At 34.4% G+C, this 8,784-nt stretch overlaps 1 long non-coding RNA gene across 1 annotated transcript; it reads left to right on the top strand.

Annotated features, from left to right (window-relative positions):
- Positions 1-2,969: 2,969 nt before the first annotated feature.
- On the top strand, positions 2,970-4,527 carry LOC121392873. The gene is made up of 2 exons (XR_005960547.1): positions 2,970-3,831; positions 4,477-4,527. It is a non-coding gene; the product is annotated as an uncharacterized LOC121392873 (long non-coding RNA).
- Positions 4,528-8,784: the final 4,257 nt, after the last annotated feature.

Genomic DNA, 8,784 nt, shown 5'->3' with positions numbered 1-8,784 from the left:
GATGGCTTAACCACGGCACCGCCGAGGCCGGTACTAGTGTTACAATGAACGCTAGCGATTGTAGTGTTGTTGACCATTTGTCTAATCGTCGACTATTGTTGATAATTTTTCTTCTATTAACAATTAGTGTAAACCTTGTTTCTTTTAGTGGGCAGGACGTAGCCCAGTGGTAAAAACGCCCGCTCGATGCGCGGTCGGTCTGGGATCGATCCCCGTCGGTGGGCCCATTGGGCTATTTCTCGTTCCAGTCAGTGCACCTCGACTGGTATATTAAAGGTCGTGGTATGTACTACCCTGTCTGTGGGATGGTGCATACAAAAGATCCCTTGCTGCTAATCGAAAGGAATAACCCATGAAGCGACGTCAGCGGGTTTCCTCTCTCAATATCTGTGTGGTTCTTAACCATATGTCTGACGCCATATAACCGTAAATAAAATGTGTTGAGTGCGTCATTAAATAAAACATTTCCTTCCTTATACAAGTGTGAAGTGCGGTCGGTGTGGAATCAATCCCCGTTAGACGGCCCAATGGGTTATTTCCCGTTCCAACCAGTGCGCCACAAGTGACATAAAAGCTGTGATATGCGCCACCCTGTCTGTGAGTTGGTGGATATAAAAAAAAGGATCCTTTCCAACTAATGGGAAAATGTAGCGAGTTTCCTAACACTATATGTCAACATTGCCAAATGCTTGACATCCGATAGTCGATGAGAGAGAGAGAGAGAGAGAGAGAGAGAGAGAGAGAGAGAGAGAGAGAGAGAGAGAGAGAGAGAGAGAGAGAGAGAGAGAGAGAGAGAGAGAGAGAGAGATATAGGGCGAGATAATGAATGAATAAATGTTTAACGACACCCCAGCACGAAAGACAGACAGGCAGAGAGAGAGAGAGAGAGAGAGAGAGAGAGAGAGAGAGAGAGAGAGAGAGAGAGAGAGAGAGAGAGAGAGAGAGAGAAATCGGCTATCGGGTTTCAGAAATCAAATTCATAACATAAGCCCAGCGTCATTCAGTGTACACTTTGTGACTAAATATATATATAATTTGTTTTACCCTTTGCTTTTCTTAACAAATGTTCCCCGGATGAAGCTGTTTTCTCCGGCTGTCGTAATAATAAGGTAGGAATTCATGCATTCACAATATTCCTAAAGAAATAAAAACATATATATATATATGTATATATATATATATATATATATATATATATATATATATATATATATATATATATATATATATATATATATATATATATATATATATATATATATATATACATACAACGAATGATATAAAATAAAATAAAAATATAAACAAATAAATAATGTTTGGTCAGGTACCATAAATATATTTTGCTCATATATAGACCTGTCTTCGAATTTGAATGGACTGCCACGTCTTGAGATTTCGATAACATTTTGCAAAGACTGACTCTCTCTCTCTCTCTCTCTCTCTCTCTCTCTCTCTCTCTCTCTCTCTCTCTCTCTCTCTCTCTATATATATATATATATATATATATATATATATATATATATATATATATATATATATATATGGTCTTATGTGAAAATTCGTTTTGCTTTAACAATGAGTTTAAAGTTCATTCATTAATTAGTCGTCGGCTATTTTCCAATAAAATAAAAGAAACAAACGAGGTACTGTTTTCAATGGAACTTAAAGAGTGCTACAACTGGTGTCGCAAATGCCGTGGTATGTACTCTCGTGTCTGTGAGATGGTGCATGTAAAAGATCGCTTGCTGGCAATCCAAAAGAGTAACCCATGGAGTAGCAACACGTGGTTTCTCTTTCATGGGGCGGGACGTAGCCCAGTGGTACAGCGCTTTGTGGAACGGGGCCCTGATTTATTCGACGGCTTTTAACCGTTGACATTTGACTTTTATGCACAATAGAAGAGATGCCGAGAAACGCACGGGCAATATATTTAAATGTATATAATCCATGATTTCTTAGCACTCTACATTATTTGTAACTATAGATAAATGGTGTGTATATCTTTAATTAATAATGTTAGAAATCATATAAAATCTTAATTTAAAGAAGCACTCTCCTCCTCAGTGTGAACAATGTCAGTGTACACTGTATGTGCGCCACATTTTGGTGGAGTGTAATCATCTTAAGTCAACGAGAAACCATATATTTGGCATACGAAATGTGTTAGAATCCTTTAAATTCCGCCCATAATTAATTTTAAAGTTTTTGAAACACTTTGATTTGTATACAACGTTTCAAAATATACTTACCTTGATATTTGTATGCTATTGCACTTTTCCCCACAGCTCTTTACACTGTGGTCTTACATAATTATATACATTTTATTCTTAATGTAAATAATATTTCCATATATTTACTTTTTCTGACAACCAATTAACCGACGTGTAATTTTGTGCTGGGGTGTCGTCAAACATTCATTCATTCATTCATTCATTCATATAAAGTCATACACATTTTGAAACCACACTAGCTCCCAAAATATTAGGGTTTTTTCTCTCTGTTTTCAGTAAATAAAAAGGTTTCAGCGTGATGTCGTTAAAACAAACAAAAAGCAAGACAAAACAAAACAAACAAAACAGTAAGAACTAAAAAACAAAACAATTAACTTTCTTATTCAGAGATAAACTTTGGGTGTTCATCGGTGTCATAAATATTTCTCCTGAAAATTATTGACATATTGCCTGTTTTGCATAGCGTACTAGTAATGCATTTCACACTATAAAAAAGTGTGTTGTGGTTGTTAAAACAGATGGCGTTGACACTAATATTCCATTATAAACGTTATCACTTCTCATTCAACGAACACTATAACAGAACGTTTCTAACTTAACGCTCTTTGATCAACATGAAGGCAACCACAATGATCGTCAGTTTTTTTTCTTGTACTGACTGCACACTGGCAATCTGCAGGTAACGTTTCTTTCTTTGTTTCTTCCTCCCTTCCTTTCTTTCTCTCTTTCTGTTTTTGTTTTTGTTTTGTTTTTCTCTTTTTGTTTTTTTGTTGTTGTCATTAACGGTTGTTTGGTTGGTTTATTGTTTGTGTGTGGGTTTTGCTTCTTGGGTATAATTTTATTAAACATTTACAATACACCATCAACACTTAAGCTGCAATCTTAGGTATAACTTGGATCATTAACCATTAAGAATATGCCACCAATCTTTAAGCTGAGGTCGCCTTCTCGGGATTTTGTCATCTACGTCATCCATGACAGCCTACATCTATCGTCAGATTCATCACGAAAATTAAAAAATAGAAAAAAGGCTTATTTACCAGTTATACTCGAATTTTTACTATTTAAATATTTACCATCAATATTAAAGCTACAGTCTCGGATATGTGTTCATTATTTAATCATTTAGAATACACCATCAAAACTAAAGTTGGAGTATTTGGTATATTTGAATTAATTAACCATTTAGAATGCACCATCAACATTAAAGCTGGAGTCTGGTATATTTTTGTTTTATTAATTAACCATTTATACTATACCATCACCATTAAAGCTGGAGTGTTTGGTATATGTTTTAACCATATAGAATAACCATCAACATTGAGGCTGAAGTATTTGGGGGGTTTTAAAATTGTTATTATTTAACTATTTAGAAATATATATATATATATATATATATATATATATATATATATATATATATATTGACTTGGAATTTTGACTTATGTTATTAGTAGTTATGTAAATTGGGAAATTTAATTTTAAAATTTCACAATTTTCAGATGCCAAATCATGTCAACATGGTTTTGTCAGTTACAAAAACAGGTGTTACTGGTTTTCACCCAAATCGGCGGACGCATCATGAACAGAAGTACAAGTAAGAAATGTAGATCTTTTTCATTTTACTTATGTTCTTCCCTATATCATAATATGACTAAAGTGTTTTATCCTGCTATCAATTTGCAGCATGGGATAGTTTGTGTAAATAATAAAAGGATACCATGTCACTGTTGTTGTTTCTAATGCTAAAGGCTTGAAGCGTGATTTGCAAAGAACCTAATTTTAATATTTCTTATTCTAATATGGTGTATTCTGGAAGATTTCTCTGATATCGTTGAACTGTCTGGGAGCTGATAAGTATTCAAACCAAGTGGTGTCAAAAGGTAACGAGTAATGTATAGTTCAAATAACATGGCTTCCATATTCGATTTATTTATATATTAAATATATGAAACTATTTTTTTTTCTTTCTGAACATTTATATTCAACTTGAATGACACCTCTTGGATTTAGCTCATTATCCATAAACGAGTTTTATCTAGAAATCCAACGAGCCCGACTTTGCAACATTTGAGCGAAATCTTAACACGTGTCAGACCATTCTATTTCTCTTAAAGACAGGTCTATATATGGTCAAAGTATATATACTTTATATATTTATAAATATATTTATGGTACCGGACCAAACATTATTTATTTGCTACTGGCTGTATATATACATATTTGTTTTTATTTCCTTCAGGGATATTGTGAACGCATGAATTCCTACCTTGTTAATATTACGACAGCCCGAGAAAATAGCTTCATCCGGGACATTTGTTAAGAAAAGCAAAGGGTAAATTTTACATATATATATTTAGTCACAAAGTGAATACTGAATAACGCTGGGCTTATATTTTGAGTTTGATTTCTGACACCTGATAGCCGATTTTTCTTGTCAGGTAACAATCTCTTGTTGTTATTGTACTCTCTCTCTCTCTCTCTCTCTCTCTCTCTCTCTCTCTCTCTCTCTCTCTCTCTCTCTCTCTCTCTCTCTCTCTCTCTCTATATATATATATATATATATATATATATATATATATATATGGTCTCATGTGAAAATTTGTTTTTTTAAACAATGAGATTAAAGGGACATTCCTGAGTTTGCTGCACTTTTTAAGATGTTATCGACTAACAGAGACTTTTTAACGACTGTAATTACATATCAAATATATTTTCCTGTATACAATATTAGTGGCTGTATATTAAACGCATTTCTGGTCGTTCTAATATTTGTGCTAGGTTAAATTTCATTTTATTTCATAAAATATACTTTTTCGTACGTACGAAATTATTTGAAGACAAAATCCAGTTTCGGCATCTTACAAATATTAAGACTACCAGAAACACATTGAATATACAGACACTGATATTCTAAACAAGAAAATATATTTAATATGTAAGTTTAATCGTAGAAATATTTTATTAGTCGGAAACATCTTATAATGGAGCAAACTCAGGAATGTCCCTTTAAAGCTCATTAATTAGTCGTCGGCTAATGAATGTCAGAAATTTAGTGATTCAGACCGACTGTCATCAGTTAAAGTTGTTTTGTTTAACGACACCACTAGATCACATTGATTAATTAATCACATGACTGGCTATTGAATGTTAGACATTTGATAATTCTGGCACATAATCTTAAGTCAAAGTTAGTTTTCTTTAAAGAAATAACTAAAGCACATTCCGAATGCACAAATCTATCAAGTTGACTGGCTCTAAGGCCGTCGTAGACAAATGAGTTTCAGGAAAGCAGCAAACGCGTCAGCCACATGAGTGAATTCGAAGTAAAATCTGTGTCAATTACTTACCAAATGAAATATAGGTCTACAAAATATATTCAAATGGAATAGCCACCAAGCACATCGTGAATTATGTCCTCTTGGCGACTGGGCGCCAGAAAGCAACTCATTGGTATAGCACTTGTCTCACCTACGATGGTTTTCCGTCTCCAACTCAGTACATCTAATACCGTCGTACGTACTGATCTCAAACCTGCATACACAAGAAGGCTTGTAGCAGCAGCGGATTTCTCTCTTTGTTGGCCAAAAGTTGAAATAAAAACGTATATTAAGTCCGACACAAATTTGGCGTAGGAGTTTGTCTCTCTGTGTTTTAATGTGCCGAGGTGTCGATGACAAATAACACCTTTGTGTGCCTTTATTTGTTCAGGTATATATTGTAAAAATGTAAGTACGATGCCACTCTTTCCAATCAATATGATAATTTGACCCCTAAAAAGGCTTGAGCAGAGAATGCTAAAATGGACTCTCCGCAGTTTTGTAGCCATTACAATACGGTTGTTTACTCAAACGTACTACTTCTTGGTGATAAAAACCATTGCAATGTTTCATACCCGTAGGAGTTCTTTGAAGCCCCAACACTTACTTTATTGTCCAACTTTATATATCAACTGACACAAAATGCTTATGTCTCAAACTCCCCCCCCCCCCCCCCCCTCCCCACCACACACACTATAATGTATGACCTCACGTCACATGTGCTTGCGAATCTGTTAGCTTGACCGGTAAATACATTTGGGATTCCCTTTGACACAATCATTTCAATTTTCGTTAGGTAATTCATTATTATTATTATTATTATTATTATTATTATTATTATTATTATTATTTTTTTTTTTTTTTTTTTTATTTATTATTTTTTTTTTTTTTTTTTTTTTTTTTTTTTTGGGGGGGAGGTGTATCTTGATGTATGCACTGAATTATTTAAGGGGATACATTGCACATAGAGCTACTACAAAAATTGGAATGACCAGAATGCGTTAACAATAGAAATATATTCATATATTGTTCATATTCCAAGACGTAAATATTAGTAATAGCATATTGATATTTGAATAATCCGAAGTTAAATTTCACTTCATTTCAACTTATTTTCATGTTCGTATCCAATTACGGTTCATGCACGCTGTCCTAGGCATACACCTCAGCTGTCTGGGCTGTCTGTCCAGGACAGAGGGTTAGTGGTTAGTGAGAGAGAATAGGGTGTAGAGGTCATACATTTACCCACTGAGTCGAGAAAACTAGCTCTGGGTGGGAACCGGTACCTGGCTGCGAACCCTGTACCTACCAGCATTATGTCCGATGGATTAACCACGACAGCACCAGTTGTTAAAACATGTTACAGTGGCTACGAACTGAGGGTAGTCTTTACATCATTGCGCTTATAGTTGGTATCACATAAATTTAATTTGGAATTTTGTTGTTGTTCTTGAATCTACTGTTTTAGAGGTGATCAAGTCCAAAGGATGCATGTTTCATATGAATGTTTAGCTCTGCCTCACATGGTGGAATGGCACTAGCATTTATGCCCTTCAGCTTCTCCAACGGATTCTTTGTCGTTGACTTTGGTCCATAACCCTTTTGTTGTTGTTCTTGCATCTACTGTTTTAGAGGTAATCCAGTGTTTTAGAAGTAATTCAGTTTTCATAATTTATTTATTAGGTAATTAGGTATTAAGCGATTTACGGGTTGAAGACCATTTTGAGTGGACGTCAAAGAAAGCACCTAAACCTGTCAAGTACCCCAGCTGGGATTACAATGAACCAAATAATGCATTTGGAGGAGAAAATTGTGCACCAATGCCGCGTTCATTTAGTTTTCATTGGAACGACAACCCTTGTAATACTCAACTGGGATTTATCTGTGAACAGAATTAATTTAGAGGAAATATTACCATAAGTTTAAATAAAGTAGGGTTTTCCTGTAATAAGGCTTGGCATATGATCGTGTTAAGTCATTTATATAACAGGCAAAATGGCAATATAAAATGGAATTCGTCTTTGATTACTTTAACGCAAGAAAACATATTATTGTATAACATTTAGTGAACTATCTTAAAATATCAGTATAATAAAAGTGTTATCAGTGAACATTTCACTATTTCACTCTAAAATGTGTTATCGTCACTGTAGAAAGTGCTATCTGCACTGTAAGAAAGCCGGAACTATTTTCCTGCTGGAATTTTTAAAATAAAGGTAAATTGCCAAAAGTTATATAATCAATAGAAAAGTTCATGTTTTTTGTCGCACATGATTTATATCAAGTGCGACTCGTGAGATATGATTGCAAACTTCACTCGATGAGATATAAATCAATTTTGCCGGGAAGCCGCCATTATTGAACTTTGATCAAGCCACTTTTAATTATAACTGTCAAAAATAAATAAAGAGTGTGTGACTCATAAATGGTTTGTGTTTATAATAGCGATGATTGATTATAGTAATATTTGAAACAAAGCGTATTACCGATTGTGTTGTAGTGATGTGATGGGTTAAGATACGTTTCGTACCCATTTTGTTTCGTCCCTAGACGATTCGTACACACTACCTTTTTATACCCAAGACGTTTCGTCCCCTGATCATTTAGGACACGTTTTATGTTTAACTGTACATGCATATTGTTTGGTCTGTCTTAGTTGTTCGCTTGGGGGATTTTAACTGCCCCTCCCCCCTCCCAAGTTTCATATGCTTACTGTGGGCACGGAAAGACAGTAATTAAAACAACAACAAACAACAACACATTAATATGTTCTTTGAAGACAAAATCCAGTTTGGGCTTCTAACAAATATTAAATCCAGTTTGGGCTTCTAACATATATTAAGACGACTAGAAACACATTGAATATACAGATATTGGTATTCTAAACAGGAAAATATATTTAATATTGTAGTTTAATCGTAGAAATGTTTTATTAGTCGGACACATCTTACAATGCAGCAAACTCGGGGATGTCCCTTTAAAACAAATTACGTAAGAATAGTGATTTTCCGATGATTGATTATAATCGAACATGTATCGGTTTTCCTCTACCCAAACCTTGTTTATTATTAATTGATTAAAGTGTGTATGGTGGGCACTTTCAAATACCTGTCTCAATCTGTGTCGTCCTTAACCATATGCCTGACGCAATATAACCGTAAATAAAATGCGTTGAGTGCGTCGTTAAATAAAACATTTCTTTCTTTCAAAATAAAGAGGTTTACCCAAAC

The sequence above is a fragment of the Gigantopelta aegis genome, unplaced genomic scaffold (genome assembly GCF_016097555.1).
Source record: "Gigantopelta aegis isolate Gae_Host unplaced genomic scaffold, Gae_host_genome ctg4719_pilon_pilon:::debris, whole genome shotgun sequence".
Lineage (NCBI taxonomy): Eukaryota > Metazoa > Mollusca > Gastropoda > Neomphalida > Peltospiridae > Gigantopelta > Gigantopelta aegis.
The sequence above is the reverse complement of the archived record's forward strand: the minus strand, read 5'-3'. Positions and strand labels throughout refer to the sequence as shown.